Source organism: Scyliorhinus torazame, chromosome 4 (genome assembly GCF_047496885.1).
Source record: "Scyliorhinus torazame isolate Kashiwa2021f chromosome 4, sScyTor2.1, whole genome shotgun sequence".
NCBI classification, from domain to species: Eukaryota; Metazoa; Chordata; class Chondrichthyes; order Carcharhiniformes; family Scyliorhinidae; genus Scyliorhinus; species Scyliorhinus torazame.
This window is the reverse complement of record NC_092710.1, coordinates 309,062,376-309,088,590: the sequence shown is the minus strand read 5'-3', so window position 1 is coordinate 309,088,590 and position 26,215 is coordinate 309,062,376. Positions and strand designations below refer to the sequence as shown.

Here is a 26,215-nt window from a genome sequence, read left to right as displayed (position 1 = left end):
ACTACGCAGACAAAGCCTGACCCCTAATCCAGTCCACAACCTTCCCCCTGTCGACGGAGGCCCGCCAGGCCTTCAGCCGCATCAAAGCAGCCATTGCAAAGGCCACGATGCGCGCCATCGACGATTCCCTCCCCTTCCAGGTCGAGAGCGATGCGTCCGACGTAGCTCTGCCGGCCACCCTCAACCAAGCAGGCAGGCCCGTGGCTTTCTTCTCCCGTACCCTCCATGCTTCCGAGATTCACCATTCCTCGGTCGAAAAAGAGGCACAAGCCATAGTAGAAGCTGTGAGACATTGGAGGCATTACCTGGCTGGCAGGAGATTCACTCTCCTCACGGACCAATGGTCGGTTGCCTTCATGTTCGATAATGCACAGCGGGGCAAGATTAAAAACGACAAGATCTTGCGGTGGAGGATAGAACTCTCCACCTTCAACTACGAGATCTTATACCGTCCAGGGAAGCTAAATGAGCCTCCTGATGCCCTGTCCCGCGGCACTTGTGCCACTGCACAAGTGGACCGCCTCCGAGCCCTCCACGAGGACCTCTGCCACCCGGGGGTCACTCGTTTCTTCCACTTCATCAAGACCAGCAACATGCCCTACTCCATCGAGGAGGTCAGGGCAGTCACCAGGGACTGCCAAATCTGCGCGGAGTGCAAACCGCACTTCTACCGGCCAGAAAGGGCGCACCTGATAAAGGCTTCCCGTCCCTTTGAACGCCTCAGCATGGATTTCATAGGCCCCCTCCCCTCCACTGACCGCAACACGTACTTCCTGAACGTGATTGACGAGTACTCCCGGTTCCCATTCACCATCCCCTGCCCAGATATGACCACAACCACCGTCATCAAGGCCCTTCAGGATATCTTGACACTGTTTTGGTTTCCCCGCGTACATACACAGTGATAGGGGGTCCTCCTTTATGAGCGATGAACTGCGTCAATTCCTGCTCAGCAAGGGCAGCGCCTCGTGCAGGACGACCAGTTACAAACCCCGGGGAAACGGACAGGTGGAGAGGGAAAACCGAACGGTCTGGAAGACTGTTCTACTGGCCCTACGGTCCCGGAATCCCCCAGTCTCCCACTGGCAAGAAGTCCTCCCGATGGCCCTCCACGCCATCCGGTCGCTGCTCTGTACAACCACAAATCAGACACCTCATGAACATCTCCTTGTTTTCCCCAGGAAGTCCTCCTCCGGGACCTCGCTCCCAACCTGGCTAGCGACACCCGGACCCATCCGACTTCGGAAGCACATGCGGGCGCACAAGTCGGACCCGTTGGTCGAGAGGGTCCACCCACCCCCAGTACGCCTACGTGGCGTTCCCTGACGGCTGGCAAGACAGAGTCTCCCTTAGGGACCTGGCGCCTGCCGGAACCCCAAGCGCACTCGAACCATTACCCCCACCCTCCCCACAGCAGTGGGAGGGGTCAGTACTCCCGCCGCTCCTGCCTCGGCCCGCCCACCCACCGACGCCCCCTATAGGCGCCCCCCCGTGTCAACCGTTTGCCCCAACAGCGGCGCCTAGGGGTGACGATGCTGCCAGGGAGGTCGAAACCACGCTCCCGGAGTCGCAACCACCGGGACCCCCACCAGAATCACCACTGAAGCCCAGACGCTGTGACTTTAACTGTGAACGAACACTTTGTAAATATCCTCGACAGTATGGTACCCCCATATCTGATCATACCATGTTAAAGGTGACTGTTACCACTGGTCACCACCCCCGCCGGACTCTTTCTTAACGGGGTGAATCTGTTAGTACCAGGTATTGCGGTACCTAAGAGGCTGATGACCATTGGTTAGACCAGGAGTCTACCATTGGCTGTTGTTACGTAGCTCCGCCCTGACAGGCGGAGTATAAGAAACGGTGCTGTCCCAGCAGCCTTCACTTTCTGTACCGAAGCTGCTGGGGAACAAGTTCTAGTAGATTAAAGTCTTCAGCTATGAAATCACTTTGTCTTGAGTGTCATTGATCGCGCATCAAGCACTTCAAAATTTCTCCAGAGATTTGCACCATAAGTCTACATTTTGGTGGTCTCTGAAATGGAACTTGAACCCAAAAGCCTTTAGACTCAGAAGCAATGGAGTTAGCAATTGAGCAACAGCTGGGACTATCTCATCCTGCTACACAGCAAATCCAGCAGCAATTTTTGGGAGCAATGTCTTCCCGAAGACATTAATATGTGAGAAGCACCTGCACCATGCTGCTTCGGTGTGTAATACAGAAGTTCTCCACTGGTACAGATGGAAATCTTTCTTCCAAGTGGTGACGAAGACGAAGGCAATATCGATGATAAAGAACTGAAAAGAAACTCCCACTGCAGCTATCAGATGAAATTTACCACGGAAGAAATGAGTTCATGGGAAATATTGAGGATCAAATGCTCAACAAACTCAAAATACAAAGTTCAATTTGTCTGCAAATGAGTCAGCAAACTTTGTTGATTTTTGTCCACCTAATTCTGTGGGTCAGATAGAATTAAACATTCTGGAGCGAAATTCTCCGGTATCGGCGCGATGTCCGCCGACTGGCACCAAAAACGGCGCAAATCAGTCCGGCATCGCGCTGCCCCAAAGGTGCGGAATCCTCCGCATCCTGGGGGGCCGAGCCCTAACCTTGAGGGGCTAGGCCCGCGCCAGACGGATTTCCGCCCCGCTAGCTGGCGGAAAAGGCCTTTGGTGCCCCGCCAGCTGGCGCGGAAATGACATTGCCGAGCAGCGCATGCGCGGGAGCATTAGCGGCCGCTCACGGCATCCCTGCACATGCGCTGTGGAGGGAGTCTCTTCCGCCTCCGCCATGGTGGAGACGGTGGCGAAGGCGGAAGGAAAAGAGTGCCCTCACGGCACAGGCCCGCCCGCGGATCGGTGGGCCCCGATCGCGGGCCCGGCCACCGTGGCGGCACCTCCCGGGCCAGATCGCCCCGCGCCCCCCACCCCGGAGCCCGCCTCTGCCGCCGTGTCCCGCCGGTAAGAGAGGTGGTTTAATCCACGCTGGCGGGACAGGCATTCTAGCTGCGGGACTTCGGCCCATCCGGGCCGGGGAATCGTGGGGGGGGGCACGCCAACGGGCGCGGCACGATTCCCGTCCCCGCCGAATCTCCGGTGCCGGAGAATTCGGCAACCAGCGGGGGCGGGATTCACGCCAGCACCCGGCGATTCTCCGACCCGGCGGGGGTTCGTAGAATCTCACCCCTGAAACCTTGGGTGCAATTCTCCCATCGGGAGACTAAGTCCCGACGCCGGAGTGATAACCAGAGTCTTTCACTCCGATGTCGGAGACCGTTCCCAGCCCCCTATTCTTCCGCCCCCGGGGGGCTAGGAGCGGCGCCACGTCATTTACGCGCGCCGGGCCTTGGCGCCGCATAAAAGCGACCGGCGCCGTGTAAGTGACGTCACCCGCGCATGCGCGGTTGGCATCCTCCCTCCGGCCGCCCCGCAAGAAGATGGCGGATCGATCTTGCGGTGCAGCGGAGGAAAGGAGGTCCTCCTTCAGAGAGGCCGGCCCGCGATCAGTGTCCACTTTTGAGCCCCTCCGGTGCAGGAACCCCCTTCGCCCCCCCCACAGGCCCGCCCCCGCCCCCCCCCCCCAGCGTTCCCACGCTGTTCCCGCCGACAGCGACCAGGTGTGGATGGCGCTGGCGGGAACCTGTCATGTTGGGCAGGCCACTCGGCCCATCCGGGCCGGAGAATCGGTGCTCGGCCATTACCAACGGCAAGCGGTGATTCTCCCAGCGGCCAGCCGTGATTCGCGCCGTGCTGGTTTGTGGGGGGGGGGGGAGAATCGCGTGCGGGTGTCGGGACGGCGTGGCGGGACTCGCGTGGCGCCCGGGTGATTCTCTCACCCGGCGTGGGGGGGGGGGGGGTGAGAATTCTGCCCCCTGTGCCTGAAAGATAAAATCCTGTGTCCTAGCACTATGTGGCCAGACAAGAGAAAAGGAAGCAGATAACGTGGTTTAGTCTGTTTTTGAAAAACATCAGTTTTTGTGGTTCAATCTTATCAGCATTGTAGCAGCTGGCAGTTCCTTCGTTATTTAGCATAGTAAAAGATGTGCTTCATTTTTGAAGTGATGAATGGCTCTTCACCTATTTTGCATTACTATTGAACAGCAGGAAGCAATTTGTACCAAATTGCAAGGTGGATGACCTGCCGAAGTTCAAAAGCCGACTAAATATGTGTGCTGTAACATTCAAACATTGAGTTTTTGAGTCTTTTCGTTACAGAATTTAAATGCATAGCCCCTGTTATTTCATTGCTACCAGTGACCATTGAAGTCCAAAATTACATCAGTGGCGTACATACCCTCACACACGTCTGCTGCAGGACGTGCTGGACGCCATATGGGTGGCAGTGTCAATGCACCTACAGTGAGCATCTGCTGGAAGTACGTTGTAGAATAGACAGATCATGATGTAATTTAGTGTGTTATGCTGATTTGGCATCAGAGCCGAAATTCTCCCCCAACGGCGCGATGTCTGCCGACTGGCGGCAAAAACGGCGCCAATCAGACGGGCATCGCGCCGGCCCAAAGGTGCGGAATGCTCCGCATCTTTGGGGGCCGAGCCCCAACATTGAGGGGCTAGGCCAGCGGCGGAGGGATTTCCGCCCCGCCAGCTGGCGGAAATGGCGTTTGTTGCCCCGCCAGCTGGCGCGGAAATGCGGCGCATACGCGGGAGCGTCAGCGGCCGCCGACAGTTTCCCGCGCATGCGCAGTGGGGAGTCACTTCCTCCTCCGCCATGGTGGAGGCCGTGGCGGAGGCGGAAGGGAAAGAGTGACCCCACGGCACAGGCCCGCCCGCGGATCGGTGGGCCCCGATCGCGGGCCAGGCCACCGTGGGGGCACCCCACAGGACCCCGGAGCCCGCCCACGCCGCCTGGTCCCGCCGGTAAATACCAGCTTTGATTTACGCCGGCGGGACAGGCAATTTCTGGGCGGGACTTCGGCCCATCCGGGCCGGAGAATTGAGCGGGGGGTCCCGCCAACCGGCGCGGCCCGATTCCCGCCCCCGCCCAATCTCCGGTACCGGTGACTTCGGCGTGGGCGGGATTCACGGCGGCCAACGGCCATTCTCCGACCCGGCGGGGGGTTGGAGAATGACGCCCCAGTGCTGCCATTTCTGAACTCAATGCTCCAGCTAACAGTAATTAACAAAGTAGTTGAAAAATGTATTTATTAACGAGGCAGAAGAAAGGAAGTCCAACTTTTGAATTCTGTTGCAAATTAAAGGGATTATCAACTTCTTTCAGGGGCGACATTCTCCGAACCCCCGCCGGGTAGGAGAATCGCCGGGGGCTGGCGTGAATCCCGCCCCCGCTGGTTGCCGAAGTCTCCGGCACCGGATATTCGGCAGGGGCGGGAATCGCGCCGCGCCGTTTGGCGGGCCCCCCCGCTCGATTCTCCGGCCCGAATGGGCCGATGTCCCGCCGATAAATTGCCTGTCCCGCCGGCGTGAATTAAATCACCTACCTTACCGGCGGGACAAGGCGGCGGGGCAGGCTCCGGGGTCCTGGGGGGGCCGCGGGGCGATCTGGCCCCGGGGGTGCCCCCACGGTGGCCTGGCCCACGATCGGGGCCCACCGATCCGCGGGCGGGCCTGTTCCGTGGGGGCACTCTTTCCCTTCCGTCTCCGCCACGGTCTCCACCATGGCAGAGGCGGATGAGACTCCCTCCACTGCGCATGCGTGGGAAACTTGTCAGCGGCCGCTGACGCTCCTGCGCATGTGTCGCCCGGGGATGTCATTTCCACGCCAGTTGGCGGGGCAACAAAGGCCGTTTCCGCCAGCTGGCGGGGCGGAAACTCCTCCGGCATCGGCCTAGCCCCTCAATGTTGGGGCTCGACCCCCAAAGATGCGGAGCCTTTGGGGCGGCGCGATGCCCGTCTGATTTGCGCCGTTTTGGGCACCAGTCGGCGGACATCGCGCCGTTTCGGGAGAATTTCGGCCCAGGTTAGTTGCTGATTGATTTCTGGGGCGACATTCTCCGACCCCCCGCCGGGTCGGAGAATCGCCGGGGGCTGGCGTGAATCCCACCCCTGCTGGTTGCCGAAGTCTCCGGCACCGGATTTCGGCGGGGGCGGGAATCGCGCCACGCCGGTTGGCAGGCCCCCCCGCGCGATTCTCCGGCCCGGATGGGCCGAAGTCCCGCCGATAAATTGCCTGTCCCGCCGGTGTAAATGAAATCACCTACCTTACCAGCGGGACAAGGCGGCGTGGGCGGGCTGCGGGGTCCTGGGGGGGGGGCGCAGGGCGATCTGGCCCCGTGGGGTGCCCCCACAGTGGCCTGGCCCGAGTAGTCTCGGATGTGGGAGGTCGGTACATTATGGTCAGTGGGAAGCTAGAGAGAGTGCAGGTGGTATTAGTAAATATGTATGCGCCAAATTGGGACGATGTGGAGTTTATAAAGAAGATGCTGGTGAAGATACCGGGCCTGGACCTGCACAGGTTGGTCATGGGAGGGGACTTCAACACAGTTATGGACCCTGGCTTGGACCGGTCAAGCTTGAGAACGGGCAGGGTGCCAGCAATGGCAAAGGAACTAAGAGGGTTCTGATGGAGAAGTGGGGGGGGGGCGGTGGGGGGGGGGGAGAGAGAGGGGGGTTGGATCCATGGAGATTTGGGCAGTAGAGGGTGAAGGAGTTCTCCTTCTACTCACATGTGCATAAAATGTATTCCCGGATTGATTTCTTTATTTTGAGCAGGCCCTTGCTGGCTGGGGTGGTGGACGCGGGGTACTCGACGATTACAATCTCAGACCATGCTCTGCACTGGGTTGATCTGCAGGTTAATAAAGACAGTAACCAGCGCCAGCACTGGTGGTTGGATGTGGGACTTTTGGCGGATGAAGGGGTGGGCGAGCGGCTGAGGAAATGTATTCAGAGCTACCTGCAGGTCAATGACACGGGGGAAATTGCAGCAGCGGTGGTGTGGGAAGCACTGAAGGCGGTGGTCAGGAGGGAGCTGATCTCGATCCGGTCCCATAGGGAGAAGGTGGACAGGACAAAGACAGACCGACCGGTAAAGCAGATACTACAGATTGATAGGAGGTATGCGGAGACCCCAGAGGCAGGGCTTTTAAGGAACGGCGGAGGTTACAGGTGGAGTTTAGCTTGCTGACCACAGGGAGGGCGGTGGAGCAGCTGAGAAAGGCGAGGGGGGCAATCTATGAACATGGAGAGCAGGCCAGCAGAATGCTTGCACAGCAGCTTAGGAAGAGGGCGGCAGCTAGGGAGATGGGGACAGTAAAGGACGGAGACGGGAACCTGGTTGGTGAATCAGTAGGGGTGAATAAGGCGTTTAGGGACTTCTATAGTATGCTGTCCAGATCAGAACCCCCTACGGGGCCGGAGGGGATGAGGCACTTCTTGGAGGGGCTGAATTTCCCAAAGGTGGACGGGGAACGGGTAGAAAGGCTGGGGCCCCAATCGGGCTGGAAGAGATAGTGGAGGGCTTGAAGGCCATGCAGGCGGGTAAGTCCCCGGTCCGGACGGGTACCCAGTGGAGTTTTATAAAACCTTCTCGGGGATATTGGGGCCGGTGTTGTTGAGGATGTTTAATGAGGCAAGGGAAAGAGGGGTGTTGTACCCGACGATGTCACAGGCAACGATTTCGCTGATTCTTAAGCGGGACAAGAACCCGTGGGTCCTACAGGCCGATATCCCTGTTAAATGTGGATGCCAAGTTGCTGGCCAAAATCTTGTCCTCCAGGATCGAGGATTGTGTTCCGGACGTTATTGGGGAGGACCAGACGGAATCTGTTAAGGGCAGGCAGTTGGTGGCCAATGTAAGAAGGCTGTTAAATGTGATCATGATGCCCCTGGAAGGTAGGGAGGTGGGGATAGTGATCGCAATGGATGCAGAAAAGGCTTTTGATCGGGTAGAATGGGACTATCTGCGGAAAATACTGGGACGGTTCGGTTTCGTTCGGGGCTTTATTGACTGGGTCAGGCTCAGGCTCCTATGGCAAGTGTACGGACGAATAGGACAACATCGGACTATTTTAGACTGCACTGGGGGACGAGACAGGGATGCCCCCTCTTCCCACTGTTGTTTACGCTGGCAATAGAACAGTTGGCATTTGCTCTGAGGGCCTCGAGGGGCTGGAGAGGACTGGTCCGTGTGTGGGGGGGGGGGGGGGGGTGGAGCACAGGGTTTTGCTCTATGCGGATGACCTGCTTCTGTATGTTTCGGACCCAATAGAGGGGATGGAAGAATTCATGTGGACTCGAGGGGAATTTGGCCGGTTTTCGGGGTATGAGCTTAATATGGGAAAGAGTGAGATGTTTGTGGTCCAGGTGAGGGGACAGGAGAAGCGACTGGGAGAGCTGCTGTTTAGGTTAATAAAGGGAACCTTTAGGTACATCGGCATCCACGTGGCGCGGGAATGGGACCGGCTGCATAAATTGAATCTGGCCCGGCTGGTAGACCAAATGAAGGACGATTTTCGGAGATGGGACACGCTTCCGTTGACTCTGGCTGGGAGGGTGCAAACGGTGAAGATGACGGTCCTCCCGAGATTCCTATTTGTATTTCAGTGTCTCTCCATCTTTATTCCGCGGTCCTTTTTTAAGCGGGTCAACAGAGTGATCACGGGCTTCGTCTGGACGGGCAAGACCCCGCGAGTAAGGAAGGTAATGCTTGAGCGGAGTCGTGGAGAGGACGGGCTGGCGCTGCCAAATTTTAGCAACTATTACTCGGCGGCTAATATAGCCATGATCAGGAAGTGGGTGGTGGGAGTGGGGTTGGCATGAGTGCGTATGGAGGCGGCTTCATGTAAAGGCACCAGTTTGGGGGCGTTGGTAACTGCGCCTCTGCCGTCCCTGCCGGCACGGTATTCCACCAGTCCAGTGGTGGTGGCGGCCATGAGAGTTTGGGGCCAGTGGAGGTGGCATGTGTGAGCAGTGGGAGCATCAGTCTGGGCCCCAACCTGTGATAATCACCGGTTTCCCCTGGGAGTATGGACGAGGGGTTCCAGTTATGGCAGAGAGCGGGGATTGAGAGGATGGGGGATTTGTTCACAGAGGGGAGCTTTCCGAGTATGAGGGTGTTGGAGGAAAAGTTTGGTTTGGCGAGGGGAAATAAATTCATGTATCTGCAAGCGCGGGACTTCCTTCGTAAACAGGTGTCAACCTTCCCGCTCCTACCGCTAAGGGGGATTCAGGACAGGGTAGTTTCCAGAGGGTGGGTAGGAGAAGGGAGTGTCTCGGACATTTATAAGGAGCTTCTGGGGTCGGAGGTAATGCAGACCGAGGAGCTGAAGCGCAAGTGGGAGGAGGAGCTGGGAGGTGAGATAGAGGATGGCCTATGGGCAGACGCGTTGAGTAGAGTCAACACGTCCGCAACGTGTACCAGGCTCAGCCTGATACAATTTCAGGTTGTTCACCGGGCTCACATCACAGTGTCCGGATGAGCAGATTCTTTGGGGTGGAGGACAAGTGCACAAAATGTGCGGGAGGACCGGCGAACCATGTCCACATGTTTTGGACATGTCCAAAACTTCGGGGATTTTGGCAGGGGTTTGCGGACGTCATGTGTTAAAAACAAGGGTGGCGCTGAGTCCAGAGGTGGCGAGTTACGGGGTGTCAAAAGACCCAGGAATCCAGGAGGAGAAAGAGGCAGACGTTCTGGCCTTTGCTTCCCTGGTTTAGCACACTTGGGGCTGGTTTAGCACACTGGGCTAAATCGCTGGCTTTTAAAGCAGACCAAGCAGGCCAGCAGCTCCCGTACCAGCCTCCCCGAACAGGTGCCGGAATGTGGCGACTAGGGGCTTTTCACAGTAACTTCATTGAAGCCTACATGTGACAATAAGCGATTTTCATTTTTTCATTTCATTGGTAGCCCGGAGACAGATACTATTAGCATGGAGGGACTCAAAGCCCCCGGAGTCGGAGACCTGACTATCGGACATGGCTAGCTTTCTCTGTTTGGAGAAAATAAAGTTTGCCTTGAGAGGGTCACTGTTAGGGTTCACCCGGAAGTGGCAACCGTTCGTCCCGCCGGCGTAAATCAAAGCTGGTATTTACCGGCGGGACCAGGCGGCGTGGGCGGGCTCCGGGGTCCTGGGGGGGGGTGCGGGGCGACCTGACCCCGGGGGGTGCCCCCACGGTGGCCTGGCCCGCGATCGGGGCCCACCGATCCGCGGGCGGGCCTGTGCCGTGGGGGCACTCTTTCCCTTCCGCCTCCGCTACGGCCACCACCATGGCGGAGGTGGAAGAGACCCTCCCCACTGCGCATGCGCGGGAAACTTTCAGCGGCCGCTGACGCTCCCGCGCATGCGCCGGGAAACTGTCAGCGGCCGCTGACGCTCCCGCGCATGCGCCGGGAAACTGTCAGCGGCCGCTGACGCTCCCGCGCATGCGCCGCATTTCTGCGCCAGCTGGCGGGGCAATAAACGCCATTTCCGCCAGCTGGCGGGGCGGAAATCCCTCCGGCCCCGGCCTAGTCCCTCAATGTTGGGGCTAGGCCGCCAAAGATGCGGAGCATTCCGCACCTTTGGGCCGGCGCGATGCCCGTCTGATTGGCGCCGTCTTTGGCGCCAGTCGGCGGACATCGCGCCGTTGGGGGAGAATTTCGCCCCAGGTTTTGCAAGGCTGTAAAGCAATATGCCTGATTTTCCTATATTTTATTCCAATGTCTTATGTATTATTTTTATTATTACTTTTACCCTGCTGAATTCCTCATCTTTGCTTATTCCAGGTGAGCAATTCCTTAATGATTCGAGTTATCGTCTGAAAATTTTGTTCAAGTCCATTGTTGGAGGAAAAGTCGGTTGGAAGAAGTTTTTAGCAGGTTTTTCTTGCTAGAATCCTAGTTATGATTATTCATTTATCCCTGAAGATCACAAAACTAGAAAGAATCGGACATAGTCAAAATATCTCTGTCACTTTTGAATCAATGACCCTATAAACTTGAAATTGAATAAAGTCGCCTTGGTCCCAGTCGGTCATAGGCTGCTTTCCCATTTGAGGGGGAGAGCTGACTGGTGCTGATTTAATCTGAGGATCACCACATCTCAGGCGAGAGGCAAGGTTGAGAAGACAGGTCTTCTTGAATGGAATAGAGTCGCCTGGCTTTCCCTTAAACAATGCTTGGATGAAATTTGGACCAGTAGCATCAATTAAGCCAAATGTTTCTGGTGGGGTGTGCGGCGCCTCCAGCTGGTTCTACCATTTCCTGCGCAGTGGCACACTGAGGATCATTTTTTAGCGCACCATCTGCTCAGCAATAACTGACATGTTTCCACAACATTGTTTGCAGTTAGACTGGGGCATGAATCCTTGAGTACAGCTATTTTTCAATCCTTTATGCACAAGAACTGAATTAAAGGAAATTTTCACAGTAACTTCATTGCAATGTTAATGTAAGCCTACTTGTGACAATAATAAAGATTATTATTATTACCATGAGAAAACTTGCAAAAGGGCACAATTTACAAAAGGACATGGGAGTGAATGGACTACTTTTTCAGAATGTGAAATTTGAGTAATAGATGGAGCATGTCTGATACTGAACTTTGACAAAAATAATGTGACACACAGGCCTGGTTTTTCACAAAGCCGTGGAGATTCTACGGTGTATCCAAAATGGTGTAGAGTCCCTGTATCCGGAGACCCTTCTCCAATTTTTGGCAGAAACCATTTTCACCGGAGGATTGAGCAGGCAAGAGGGTAACATGACTCAAACATGTGGGAAACCAGATCTTGGCTAAATTCATTGCCGAGTTCAAACAGTTCCTATTTTGTTCTGGAGCAAGGGCCTTTTGCCGCAATGTGTAATTTACAGGTTTTTGAGTCAATAGAAATACTCTTGGAGAGCTTGCAAGGTGTGTCGAACTGTCAAGCTGTCAAGTTATTTAAATCCTCTACCTTTCTTAAAACTGGAAAAAGCTGCCGTCCTGTAAGTGAATTGAAACAAAGCCTGTTCAGGCAGTTTCAATAGCTATTTGTTGACACAAAACTCAGTGCTATCATTATAGCACCTTTAATGCTTCACTGCTTTCCACAACTTAGATTATCACAATGGGGCAGTAATTTCACACTTTAATTGACAGTTCCAAGAGGTTATTAAAACATAAGCTTTTTGTTTTTGAGGTTAAGGGGCGAAATTCTCCCCCAACGGCGCGATGTCCGCCGACTGGCGCCAAAAACGGCGCCAATCAGACGGGCATCGCGCCGGCCCAAAGGTGCGGAATGCTCCGCATCTTTGGCGGCCGAGCCCCAACATTGAGGGGCTAGGCCGACGCCGGAGGGATTTCCGCCCCGCCAGCTGGCGGAAATGGCGTTTGTTGCCCCGCCAGCTGGCGCGGAAATGCGGCGCATGTGCGGGAGCGTCAGCGGCCGCTGAAAGTTTCCCGCGCATGCGCAGTGGGGAGAGTCTCTTCCGCCTCCGCCATGGTGGAGGCCGTGGCGGAGGCGGAAGGGAAAGAGTGCCCCCACGGCACAGGCCCGCCCGCAGATCGGTGGGCCCCGATCGTGGGCCAGGCCACCGTGGGGGCACCCCCCGGGGTCAGATCGCCCCGCGCCCCCCCCCGGACCCCGGAGCCCGCCCACGCCACCTGGTCCCGCCGGTGAATACCAGGTTTGATTTACGCCGGCGGGACAGGCAATTTCTGGGCGGGACTTCGGCCCATCCGGGCCGGAGAATTGAGCGGGGGGTCCCGCCAACCGGCGCGGCCCGATTCCCGCCCCCCGCCCAATCTCCGGTACCGGAGACTTCGGCGGGGGCGGGGGCGGGATTCACGGCGGCAAACGGCCATTCTCCGACCCTGGGCGATGAAGTCCCAGAAAACTGAGGTTGGCTGTTTAAACACCCCACCTTGGCACTTAGCAACCCCTGTGGCTACTGAAATTGGTGTCCGAGGCCGGTTGGCATGATATCACCCTGTACCTACCCTTGGAACAAAGATCCTACCATTTGGGCCAGATATTTTCCCAAGCTGTGTCTGGTGGAAATTTTACTGGCTCTTTGCACCCCCCTCAGGAGTGAAAATCCAAGCCAGTGTACCGTTTTTAACGGATATCCTGGAGAACTGGTCAGAGTTAGAGGATACAGTGGCAGAGGGTGCTAGCTGTGGATGTAGTAGAGGAGCGCATTTCTTCAGTGAACGTATTTGGAAATAAAATGTTCTTCCCAGTAACAGTAGGACAAGCGGAGTTAAAATAAAGTCTGAAGATAGATGAAGATGTTTCCCATTTCATCTACATAGCTATATAACTGGAATATCTGCATTAATTAAAACCTTACAAATGGTTTTTCAATTTGCAGTGTAAATGACATGACATTTACAGTGTTAATAGTATGAAGCCACTCTGTTAGCTGACAGAAGTGTTTGTAATATCCAGGATGCAACAGTTTTTGCATATACCATGTTCACAATATCCCAGCATGCCTCTAGTGGTATCAGTATAATAGAAATGTTCTTGTTTATATGCTCGATAGAAATTTACTTAGAATGGAGAATACAGAGAGATGGGGTTAGTGACAGTATTTAAACATTTTGGAGGTGGCTAACGATATTGCTCAGAGTTCAGTTCTGGAGTCATGTCAGTTCACTGTATATATTTGAATATAAATCTAGGAGGAATGGTATTGAACTTTTCAGATGATACTAAAAGATGACGTATAGTCAATGTAGATGATCAAAGAAAACTGCAAAGTAATATAGATTAAATAGAGGAATAGTCGAAGAAATGGCAGGTAGAATTTAATGTCATTAAGTGCGAGGAATACTGAAAACAAACAGCAGTTATTATACAACAGCAGTACCTTGGGTGGGATTCTCCCAGCCCTGGGCCGGACGGAGAATCTACCCCCCCCCCCACCCCGCAATTCTCCGGCCGTAAAAAAAACAAAACGAGTTCTGCCAGCGCCGTTCTAACCTGCTCTGAGCCAGCGGGACCTCGCCATTGAAGGGTCGGGTGGCGTCCCGTGGGGCGGGGGCGGGGGGTCCGACCCCGGGGGCCTCCGATGTGGCCTGGCCTGCGATCGGGGCCCACCAATTCTCTCTGGCTGGGGGCCTCCTTTCCCACCCGCCGGCCCCTGTAGCCCTGCGCCATGTTGCATCGGGGCCGGCGAGTTGAAGGAAGCCACTGCGCATGCGCGGATCCCGCAGCGCCCAGTTCGCACCGGGATCGGCAGCTGGAGTGGCGCAAACTGCTCCAGCGCCATGCTGGCCCACTGTATGGGCCAGAATTAGTCCTGGCGGCGGCCCATTACGACGGCGGTTACGATGCCGTGGACACTCTGCCGTGGGATTAGAGAATCCTGCCCCGTATATTTATACAGCACATGATCAGGTGTCTTGAGTTACTTCACAACAGCATATAAAACACAGTATGACACTGAGCCATGCAATACAATAGATCAAATGACCAAAAGCTTGGTCAAAGAGAGGTTTTTAAGAGCTTCTTAGAGGAAAGCGAGGTAACGAGGTGGATATTTGAAAGGAAGGGAATTCTAGCACTTGAGGCTTTGGCAACTGATGGCATGGCCACCAATTGGAATAGTCAAGTCTAGGTAACAGCAGCATGGATGAAGGCTTGTTTAGTCGCTGAGCTGAGCTAGAGGCGATGTTACAGACATGGAAACAGGCAGCCTTAGTCATGTCATGAATGTGCGGCAATAAAATCAAGGCTGTGAACAGATTCGCTTGTTCTCAGATGTTGCCAGGGAGAGGGATGGAGTTGGACAGTAGGGAACTGAGTTTTGAATAGGGACTGAAAACAATGGTTTTTGTCTTTTCACTACTTAATTTAAGAAGTTTTCTGATCATCCAGTGTTATGCTGTGTCTGTTAGATTACATGTCCCTCCACTCCACCTTCTCTCTCTCAATAGAGTGTTTGGTGCTAGTTTCAGCTGTGAAGTTTTTGCAACAACAGTAACCGTCAATAAATGCATATGCACACAAAGTTATGCTCTTGCTCTATCTGCCAGATTAATCACATTTTTTCTGCCAGAATAAGAGACACTAACATTGAAGAAGTATTTAGATGTACACTTGCGATCCCAAGGCATACAGGCTATGGGCCAAGCGCTGGTAAATGGGATTAGAATAGTTAGGTGGTTGTTTTTGACCGGCAAAGACTAAATCAACCGAAGGGCCTTTTCTGTGCTGTATGACTGTATGATTCTGTATGACTGTGCACATTCCCACATCACTCCCAGTTGAGCTTGAAACAGTAGACACCTACTCTGGAATTTGAATCCGAACACTGTTTGACAAAGAAAATGCTTGCTGACCAACCACAATGATGAAAAAACTATTGAATGTTCTTCAATGACACTGAGAACAGAACGTGAGGGACCAGTGCGGGTGAACACCAGCATAAAACATGGACCAGCTAGGCCCTCACACATTGGATATAAGTTGCCAAATTGATCAGAGTCCTGGGCATTCACTGTAGGAAGAACAAGCCACTTGCTGGGATTTTCTGACCTGGCGTGGCCTTTTGAGCCAGGGTGGATGCGGCGATCCATTGAAAAGTCAATTCACTTTGAAATTCCATTTACTTTGGCATGACCAGAAGACGTAAATGTAAAAAATGTGAAAAGAATCATAATGTCAGCCTTTGATATCATGTTTTGAACTATGTTTTAAATTGACTGATAGCACTGGCTATTTAAAATAAAATGCTGCTTCTCAAAGCTAAATAAAATTAGCACCTGCATTTCCCTCCATTGATTGACATGCACTCTGCTTTGAAATGGAAATGGAACACTATCTGCTCCATCAGTTTCAGGCAATGTAGCTAGAATTTCTTTGTGTGACAGATGTGGCCATTATGAATGCTTGCCTGTATTTCAGAGCCTAATAATGGCATCAGCTCAGCCGATGGTTTATTGAACCAGGAATGATTGACAGTTTTGAAGAGGCAGCAATCATGGAATATGCCATTGATGTGGTTTACTGTTTATTTACGAGTCAAATAGACAATTAAAGGATTTTTAAAAAATGTTGGAGTAGTTTTCTTTCCCAGCATCAATGTTTATGTGTTTGAATTCTGTGTTTTATTCGATTATTTTTTTTCCTCCAGCAATCTTAAACTAATTCCTATTGCTAGTTCATGGTTCCTGCAAAGCAAAGTAGAGGAATGTACGTAGTGGCTATTGGGAGAATGGCTACGAAGATTACATGGGGGGGAGGGCATGAAGGTTGCCTGGGGGATCTGAGTGGGCATAAAAGTTGCGTGAAGGATCTGAGGGGGCAAGGGGATCCAAGGAAACATGGGAGAAGGTGGGTGTGGGGACATGGCATGACATGGGGTGTGGGTGTGGTGGGACAAGGGTTAAGGGGCCTTGAAATAATGTTGGAAACTGAGCTGCTGGTTTGGAGAGCAGAGGCGGGCTTTCTAAATGATCCGCTTCCACTTCGACGTTCCTCATAAACACCACCACAGTTTACAACATGTCCTTCAAACCTGATCCCTTTGTGCAAAGACAAAATCCCAGGCAAAGTCACCCATGGATCCTGTGTGCATTCCAGAAGGTGCAAAAGTGCAGAGTTTGGGTCCTTTTGAGCCCTCACGAAAATCCTAGCCATGGTTGCAAATCTTAGGGGCATTTTAAATAAAAGGGCAGGATTCTCTGATCCTGAGGCTAAGTGTTGACGCCATCGTAAACGTCGTTGCGTTTCTCGACGGCATCAGCATGCCCTCAGGAGCAGCGATTCTGACCCCTGCAGGGGGCCAGCACGGCACAGGAGTGACCCACGCCGCTCCAGCTGCCGATCCCGGCGTCAGATGGGCGCCGCAGGTCTGCGCATGCGCAGTGGGACCGGTGCCGTTGCGCAGTGGGACTGGCGCGATTGCATGCATGCGTGGTGGCTCCCTTCTCCCCGTCGGCCCCGACGCAACATGGCGTGGGGCCGGCGCAGAACAAATGAGGCCCCCAGCCCGAGAGGCCGGCCTGCCGAACTTTTTGTGGTGAGTTTAGTCTGGACTACAGTGCAAGTACAGGAACTTGACACTTTTCAATACACTTGAATGGGAAATCAGTCACTGAAATGCCGCATATGGAGGGGCGATGTATCTCCGGCAGCAACTTCCATGTTATCACTTGAACTGCATGTCTATAGTCGTTTGAAATTGCAATTTAAATTACCAAACGGCCTCTCTTTGTGCTGTAAAACTCAATGGAAAAGGTTTTTCCAAAATTGCAGAGTGCTGGATCAGGCGAGAAAAGCTGTGTGAAACATATTGGCTTCACAGGTGTCTTTACTCATTTGATTTAACAGCACTTTGCAGGTTCTGGCAAAGATCACACAGCTAGTTGGGGGTGGGGTGAGGCTTAAACATGCCATCAAAGCCATGGTTCTGAGATCGGGTCACCATTTTAAAGGGTGCCCCCAACCTCAAAGTTACAATAACAACCCCCCCTCCTCCCCCAAACGCAGTAATCAGGGACCCCTCCTACCCTCCACACAGAGATCAGGACCCCCATGACTGACATCACTGGCACTGTCTCCCTTTCCCAGCAGGACTAATATCCTTGCTGATTATTAGTGCTGTTGGGAGGAGTTTAAACTAATTCGGCAGGCAGAGGGGATGCAGACTGTAAGCAAAATAGGGACACTGCATAACACAGAAAAGCAATCAAGTCAAAGGGAACTGCCTCTTTGCTCTTTGTAAGCGCCGGTGCACTGTAAATTCTTCTGCACTGTAAATTCTATGATTCTATGAATACAACGGTAGTGAGTTTCAAGGGAGTAAGACAAGGCAGGATGGCCCAGAGTATTACAGGTAATACTAATGAATTATGGGTGAGGATTAACACATGGAATTGTAATATAGTAGCCATCACGGTGACATGGTTGAGGGAGGGGCAGTATTGATGGTTCAACACCCTGGGATATAGAATCTTCAGGCGAAACAGAGGAGGGGGTAAAAGATACAGTGCATTATTAGTTAAGGAGTGAGTTACTGCAGTAAAGAGAGATGATGGGCTGGATTCCCTGGTCGGCGATGCCGAAATCGCTTTCGGCGATCGGCTGGAGAATCAGAGTTCCTGACCAAATCGGGGGCGGCGCCGTTTTCGCGATGTTCCGCACTCTCCAAAGCGGTGTACTCACCGGCCTGGTGACATAACCCCAGGATCGGAGAACCAGCCCGATATCTTGGCGGGTATCAAATGAAATTTTGTAGGCAGAGTTTAGGAATAAAAAACGGACAGCCACATTGCTAGGTGCTTATTATAGATCCCCAGGTAGTCAGCGGGAAATTGAGAAACAAGTATGTGTGCAATTTGCAGAGGTGTGTAAAAATAATAGTAGGGTAATTAAGATTTCAACTTCTCCAACATTAATTGGGATAGTCATTGTATCAAGGGCTAAGATGGAGTGGAGTTCTTAAAATGTATGCAGGAGAACATTTTAGCTCAATTTGTAAAGGGCCCAACAAGGGTCGGTGCAGTGCCGAACCTAATTCTGCAGAGTGAAGCTGGACAGATGGTTAATGTGTTGGTTAAGAATCATTTTGGTCATAGCGACCACAACATGGTACAATTTAAGTTTCTTATAGGCAAAGAAATAGACAAGTTGCAAGAAAAGGTTTTGGATTGGGGGAGAGTGACTTTTCATAAAGTAAGGCAGGATTTGGCCATGGTAGAATAGAATGAGTTACTTGTGGGGAAATCTACAGAAGAGCAGTGGGGGAGTGTTCAAAAAGGAAATGGACAGGGTACAGACCCAACATGTTCCCTCTAGGGTAATAGGAAGGAGTAACAAACCCAGAGGACCATGGATGACCAGAGACATTCAGGATACGATGAGAAGGAAAAGAGAGGCTTTTAGCAAATCCAAGGGGAGAAAATCAATGGAGGAATTAGTGGAGTACAGAAAGTGCAGGATGCACTCAGGTAAGCAATAGGAGAGCAAAGAGTGGATATGAGAAAGCTCTGGCTGGCAATAGCAGGGAAAATCCCAAGATATTCTACATCAATGGAAAGAGGATAACCAGGGAAAGAGTAGGGCCCATTAGGGACCAAGTGGGGGAAATCTGTGAATGGAGCCAGAGGATATTGGTAGGGTGTTGAATGAATACTTCACATTTGTCTTCACGCAAGAGGATGAGCAGATGGTCATGGAACTCGGGGAGAGAGATTGTGAGATTCTTGAGCAAATTGTCATGGGGAGTGACAAGGTATTAGAGGTATGGCAGGCTTAAAAGTGAACAAATCTCCAGGTCCAGATGAATTGTGTCCCAAGATGCTGTGGGAGGCGAGGGAGGAGATTACTGAACCTGACCTAATTGAATTTTTGGAGAATGTGACCAGGTATGTGGATGAGGGTAGGGCAGTTGATGTAGTTTACATGAATTTTAGCAAAGCCTTTGACAAAGTCCCGCATGGGAGAATTATAAAGAAGGCAAATGCAGTTGGGACAAAGGTAACTTGATTAAGTGGATAAGAATTGGCTTGGCTGTAGAAGACAGAGGGTGATGTCAGATGGCTGCTTTCGTGAGGCCAGTGTCCAATGGCGTACTAATGGGATCTATGCTGGGTCCCCTCTTGTTTGTCGATTATATAAACGACAAGTAAGTTTGCGGATGTCACAAAGATTGGCCGGGCGGTTAACAGTGAGGTTCAGCGTCTTACGATACAGGAAGGTACAGACGGGAGGGTCAAATGGGCAGAAAAGTGGCAGATGAAATTTAACCCTGAAAACTGTGAGGTAATACACTTTGGAAGAACTAATGTGACAATGAATGAATGGCCTGACACTGGGAAGTTCAGAGGAACAAGGGGACCTTGGTGTGTTTGTCCGTAGATCTCAATGAAGGGCAGGTTAATAGGGTGGTGAAAAAGGCATTTGGGACACTTGCCTTTATCAATTGAGGCATAGATTGAAAAAGCAGGGAGATCATGTTGGAGTTGTATAGAGCCTTTGGTGAGGCTATTGCTGGAGTATTGTGTACAATTCTGGTTGGCACCTTATATGAAGGATGTGATTGCACTGGAGGGGCTGCAGAGGCGATTCACCAGGAATAGGAAACTGAAGATATGAAGACAGGTTGGGTAGGCATGGGCTGTTTTCACTGGACTGAGGGGCGACCTGATTGAGGTGTATAAAATTATGAGGGGCATGGATAAGGAGCAGCTATTCCCCTTAGTTGAAGGGTCAGTTATGAGGAGACACAAGTTGAAGGTGAGGGGCAGGAGGTTTTGGGGGCATTTGAGGAAAAACCTTTGTACCAAGAGGGTGGTGACGGTCTGGAATGCACAGCCTGGGAGTGTGGTAGAGTCGGGTTGCCTCACATCCTTTAAAAAATACCTGGATGAGCACTTGGCACGTCATAGCACTCAAGGCTATAGGTCAAATACTGGCAAATGGGATTAGGTAGCAGGTCAGGTGTCGTACATGCATTGATGTAGACTCAATGGGCTGAAGGGCCTCTTCTGCTCTGTATTATTCTGTGATTCTGTATGGAGTCCACCTTCCCCATCACTGTTATCATCCCCACCCTCCTCTGTAGGGGGCGATTCTCCAAAATGGAGACCAAGTGTTCGTGCCGTCGTGAACGGGCCCGGGTATCTGTCCTCCACAGGGGGCCAGCACAGCGGTGGGATTGTGTCCCAAGATGCTGTGGGAGGCGAGGGAGGAGATTACTGAACCTGACCTAATTGAATTTTTGGAGAATGTGACCAGGTGTGTGGATGAGGGTAGGGCAGTTGATGTAGTTTACATGAATTTTAGCAAAGCCTTTGACAAAGTCCCGCATGGGAGAATTATAAAGAAGGCAAATGCAGTTGGGACAAAGGTAACTTGATTAAGTGGATTAGAATTGGCTTGGCTGTAGAAGACAGAGGGTGATGACAGATGGCTGCTTTCGTGAGGCCAGTGTCCAATGGCGTACTAATGGGATCTATGCTGGGTCCCCTCTTGTTTGTCGATTATATAAACGACAAGTAAGTTTGCGGATGTCACAAAGATTGGCCGGGTGGTTAACAGTGAGGTTCAGCGTCTTGCGATACAGGAAGGTACAGACGGGAGGGTGAAATGGGCAGAAAAGTGGCAGATGGAATTTAACTCTGAAAACTGTGAGGCGATACACTTTGGAAGAACTAATGTGACAATGAATGAATGGCCTGACACTGGGAAGTTCCGAGGAACACGGGGACCTTGGTGTGTTTGTCCGTAGATCTCAATGAAGGGCAGGTTAATAGGGTGGTGAAACAGGCATTTGGGACACTTGCCTTTATCAATTGAGGCATAGATTGAAAAATCAGGGAGATCATGTTGGAGTTGTATAGAGCCTTTGGTGAGGCTATTGCTGGAGCATTGTGTACAATTCTGGAGGTGGCCACCTTCTATGAAGGATGTGATTGCACTGGAGGGGGTGCAGAGGCGATTCACCAGGAATAGAAAACTGAAGAGAGGTTGTGTTGGCTTGGGCTATTTTCGCTGGACTGAGGGGCGACCTGATTGAGGTGTACGAGATTATGAGGGGCATGGATAAAGAGCAGCTGTTCCCCTTCGTTGAAGGGTCAGTTATGAGGAGACATAAGTTGAAGGTGAGGGGCAGGAGGTTTGGGGGGCATTTGAGGAAAAACCTTTGAACCAAGAGGGTGGTGACAGTCTGGAATGCACAGCCTGGGAGCGTGGTAGAGTCGGGTTGCCTCACATCCTTTAAAAAATACCTGGATGCGCACTTGGCAGGACATAGCACTCAAGGCTATAGGTCAAGTGCTGGCAAATGGGATTAGGTAGCAGGTCAAGTGTCGTACATGCATTGATGTAGACTCAATGGGCTGAAGGGCCTCTTCTGCTCTGTATTATTCTGTGTGGAGTCCACCTTCCCCATCACTGTTATCATCCCCACCCTCCTCTATAGGGGGTGATTCTCCAAAATGGAGACCAAGTGTTCGCGCCATCGTGAACGGGCCCGGATACGACTGATTCTGTCCCCCACAGTGGGCCAGCATGGTGCTGGAGCGGTTCACGCCGCTCCAGCCTCCCTTCCCGGTGCCAAATGGGCGCCGCGCCAACCTGAGCATGCGCGGGGGTACTTCTTCAGCGCGCCGGCCCCAACTCAACATGGCGTCGGTGTTCAGGGGCTGTCCGCGCAACAAAGTAGGCCTGGGGTGGGGGGGGGGGGGGTGGGGGGGAAGAGAGAGAGAGGCCGGCCCGCCGATCGGTGGGCCCCGATCACAGGCCAGACCCCATCGGAGGCCCACCCCCGGTGAAGTATCGCTTTTCCCCGCCCCATAGGCTGCCCCCCCCCCCCCCGACCCTTCGCGCAGAGTTCTCGCCGGCAGCGACCAGTGGTGAACGGTGCCGGCGGGACTCTGTCGTATCTGCACGGCCGCTCGGCGCATCCGGGCCGGAGAATCGGTGCCCCCGCCGATTCCAGCATCCCGCGGCCGGCGCCGCATCAAACGCGCCGGTGCAAATAGCTCCGATTCTCCGCACCTCGGAGAATCGCGCGCCGGCGTCGGGGCGTCGTGGCACAGCCCGGCATGGGGCTCGGAGAATTGCCCCTATAGTCTCTGCCCACTCCACCCCAATGGATGCACTACCCTGCCCAACAACCATCAGCTCGCAGCCCCTCCCACACACATAAGGGGAATTTCTTTCCAATGGTGCTCTGTAGAGGTCATGCCCTTGGCAGTGACAACCTGGAAGATTGGCAGTACCAGGGGGCAGTTCATGCCTCTCACCACCCAGGGGCTATACTCAGCTCTGCGCCCCTGTCCCGGTTTATGTGTTGGGTACTCTGGATCTGTGGAGACTGCGTTTACCTTAGCAGTAACATAGACAGGCTACCAACACTTGTAACAGTACAACTCTATTTTATTTAACTAAGAGCTGTTAAACATACTTGCACTGTGGGTCAACACTATGTCAGATTGACTGAAGACCTATGCCTAACCTGACCAGCCTATACTGCTAGCACATGGTGGATGTTTGTGCTACTGACTGCGGGCTCTGTCTGTCTCAGAGGCTGCATCCCGAATGAGCGGGAAAACTAGTGCCCTCTGTCTTTATAGTGACCGTGCCCTAACTGGTGATTGGCTGCTGTGTTGTGTGTTGATTGGTCTTTCAGTGTGTCAGTCAGTGTGTGTCTCTGCACCATCATATACTGATGTGTATATTATGACACCGGTAATCACGATTGGTTCTCGTTTTTGAAATCCAGTAGTGATTCGCGCCGACGTGATGCTGGGGGGTTGATCCAGCGTTGGCGGATATTATGGCATGAAGCCGTTGAAGAAAATGTAAACTTATTAAAATTCAGGAAATCATGTTCATGCCACCGATGGAGGTTTCAAACTGAGACCTCGTCAGTGAAAATCCCGTTATGGTTCCCTCATGAGATTTAGCAGCCATAATGTGATTTGCATCTGCGACGAACTGCCCCTCTAATTTCCACCCTATAACTCTATAAATAACATTGAGTGTTACAGTAATCTCTGACCCATTGTATTTTTTCCCATTTCAGAGAGAAAGGTCAACCGAGAGAAAGCAAGAGAGTGTCAGATAGTGCTAAAGAGGTTTGTTAGAGAACTTTTGCTCTCTTTTGTTAGCGTTAAAAATTCAGAACGGTAGAATGTTTATTTTGGAAAAGTCAAAGTATGTCTTTGCTGAGGATGTGGTTGCACACTTAATATTTCACAATTTGAAAATAGGCTAAAGAACTAATTTACAATATTTTTTAGGTCATGTCTCAGAACAAAATTTTCAAATTATTTTTACTTTATAGGCAGTGGGGTGATAGTAATATCTATCTGTATGTTTGTTTATATTGAGAATTCAAATAGAATCAATGTTTCCACAAAGGTTTGTTTATACAGCTGTGCAAATTATGTATTCATCCCAGTCGTTTCTCCTTCAAAATAGCATAATCTCTGACACAAATTTCGGATTCAGTGAACAGTGCAATGCAAGACCTTCCAGCTTATCGTTCTAGCTAAACATTGGCAGCATACACTTCCTATACGCCATGCTTCAGTCATCAACCTTCAGAATGTCAAATTCACCAAACATTGTTACTTGACTCAAAGTAACCATAATGTGGAGATGCCGGCGTTGGACTGGGGTGGGCACAGTAAGAAGTCTTACAACACCAGGTTAAAGTCAACAGGTTTATTCGGAATCACTAGCTTTCGGAGCGCAGCTCCTTCACCTGGGGCGAAATTCTCCGGTATCGGCGCAATATCCGCCGACTGGCGCCCAAAACGGCGCAAATCAGTCGGGCATCGCGCCGCCCCAAAGGTGCGGAATGCTCCGCATCTTGGAGGGCCGAACCCCAACCTTAAGGGGCTAGGCCGGCGCCGGACGAATTTCCGCCCCGCCAGCTGGCGGAAAAGGCCTTTGGTGCCCCGCCAGCTGGCACGGAAATGACATCTCCGGGCGGCGCATGCGTGGGAACGTTAGCGGCCACTGATGGCATTCCCGCGCATGCGCAGTGGAGGGAGGCTCTTCCGCCTCCGCCATGGTGGAGACCGTGGCGAAGGCGGAAGGGAAAGAGTGCCCCCACGGCACAGGCCCGCCCGCGGATCGGTGGGCCCCGATCGCGGGCCAGGCCACCGTTGGGGCACCCCCCCGGGGCCAGATCGCCCTGTGCCCCCCCGGAGCCCGCCCGCGCCGCCTTGTCCCGCCGGTAAGGTAGGTGGCTTAATCTACGCCGGCAGGACAGGCATTTTAGCGGCGGGACTTCGGCCCATCCGGGCCAGAGAATCGCGGGGGGGGGGGGGGGGGGGGAAACCGGCGCGATTCCCGCCCCCGCCGAATATCCGGTGCCGGAGAATTCGGCAACCGGCGGGGGCGGGATTCACGCCAGCCCCCGGCGATCCTCCGACCCGGCGGGGGGTCGGAGAATCTCGCCCCTGATGTTGTAAGACTTCAAAGTAAGACAGCAGAAAATCAAAATTGAGGAATGTAGAAATCAAAAATTGGCTCGAAAACAACAACATTGTACTACCATTCAGAAGAATCTAGCAATGAAAGAAAACTGAAGGAGAAGAAATTGACTGTTCAATATATTTTCTGCAGTTATTTTACCTGCCTTTTCCCCCCCAGCCCAACTTTTTGACTACTTTAGAAATTTGTTTTCATGAGGTAAATAAACAAGGGCTGGATTCTCCGCTTCCCCAGCCAGGTGTTTCTCGACGTCACACCGTTTGCTGGCTGAGGAATTCTCTGTTCTACTGCATAGCAATGGCATTTCCCGTTGAACCTACCTTACACTGCCAGGAAACCCGCGGGCGGGGATGTGCTACCAGCGGCAACAGAGAATCCTAACGGCCAGAGAATTCCAGCCAAAATCTATTTCCTGTGACTGATTTGGCAAGTGGCAAAGATTAATTGGGGTTTACAGCATGAAAAGATGCGCTTTACCCCAACTTGTCCATGATACCCATCTTTCCCGTATAACTGTTTAAATGTATTTTAAAAGACAAAATTGTACCTGCCTCTGGCAGCTCGTTCAAGACACTCACACCCTCTGTGTGAAAAAATCGCCCCTCTGGACCCTTACGTTTTTCTACCCCCTCACCTTAAACCTATGCCCTCTAGTTTTAGACTCCCCTACCTTTGGGAAAAGATGTTGACTCTCTACCTTATCTATGCCTCTCATTATTTTATAGACTTCAATCAGATCACCCTTAAGCCTCCTACGCTCCAGGGAAAAGAAATCCCAGTCTATCCAGCCTCTGCTTATCTACTCGTGAGGCATGATTTTCCGCTCACAAAGCCATGCTGACTGCCCCTAATCAAACCTTGCCTCTCTAAATACCTGTAGAACCTGGGCTGGGTTCTCCTTCGCACCACGCCAGATTTCTGGTTCAGCATACCCGTGGGATGCTCCATTTTGCCGGCTGGTCAATGGTGTTTCCCATTGTGGGGTAGCCCCACGCCGTCGGGGAAACCCCCGGGCTGCCAGCAAAACGGAGCATCCCGACAGCGGAGAATCCAGCCTACTGTGTCTCAAAATACCTTCATGAATTTAAATAAATTCTAACATTTTGTTCTCTTAAGTAAAGAGGTCCCACCCCCCTATTTGGTTTACTCTTTTTTACTCGGGATCGGTCAGATCAAACAAATGGTTTTTGTTTGTAAAGAAATGTAATTAATGATCTTGCCACTCCCTATTTTTGCAATCTCCTCCAGCTCCATATTTTTCCAAGTTATTTGCTCTCCTTTAATTCCAGCCCTATGCCTGTGTACAGTTAGCGATGCAACCTCTAACCGGCGGCGATAGAAATCTATCATGTGACTCAAGACACCCG

General features: G+C 52.4%; 1 protein-coding gene across 6 annotated transcripts in view; it reads left to right on the top strand.

Annotated features, from left to right (window-relative positions):
- LOC140411058 (sodium/calcium exchanger 1-like) overlaps positions 1 to 26,215 on the top strand; it is a 430,006-nt gene that overhangs the window by 99,076 nt on the left and 304,715 nt on the right. The window contains exon 2 of one of the 6 annotated variants that reach the window (XM_072500057.1): positions 23,428 to 23,479. The exons of the other annotated variants lie outside the window; for them this stretch is intronic. The gene's annotated coding sequence lies outside the window, so the exon portion shown is untranslated. The remainder of the gene's footprint in view (positions 1 to 23,427; positions 23,480 to 26,215) is intronic. 6 annotated transcript variants of the gene reach the window in all.